This window comes from Penaeus monodon, chromosome 23 (assembly GCF_015228065.2).
Source record: "Penaeus monodon isolate SGIC_2016 chromosome 23, NSTDA_Pmon_1, whole genome shotgun sequence".
Taxonomy (NCBI): domain Eukaryota; kingdom Metazoa; phylum Arthropoda; class Malacostraca; order Decapoda; family Penaeidae; genus Penaeus; species Penaeus monodon.
The window spans coordinates 18,339,744-18,340,031 of NC_051408.1; the positions used below are offsets into that span (position 1 = coordinate 18,339,744).

Here is a 288-nt window from a genome sequence, read left to right on the forward strand (position 1 = left end):
ACTCCATCGTTATAAAAAATAGTCCCGCGGCATCTGTAGCTTATGAAGTATGCTCGTGTCATTTGTTTTTTTTTATTGTCCGTTTGCATTGATAGAAAAAAAAGGGTATTGAGGGGTTTTATTTTATATATACATTTTTTCTTCTATTTTAGTTTTTATTTTCTTATATATTGATGTGTTCCGTGGTTGGCTGGACAAGGGAAAGGAAATTATTTTTGCGTATTATGGTGGTTGGGATATAGAATGCTATGGTCTAGTAGGTGGGTTGGATTCTATATAAGTGTTTAT

The 288-nt window shown here is 32.6% G+C and overlaps 1 protein-coding gene across 1 annotated transcript in view; it reads left to right on the plus strand.

Annotated features, from left to right (window-relative positions):
* The window catches only part of LOC119588162 (receptor-type tyrosine-protein phosphatase N2-like), a gene marked incomplete in the record, with an annotated part of 22,449 nt that overhangs the window by 16,167 nt on the left and 5,994 nt on the right, over window positions 1–288 (plus strand).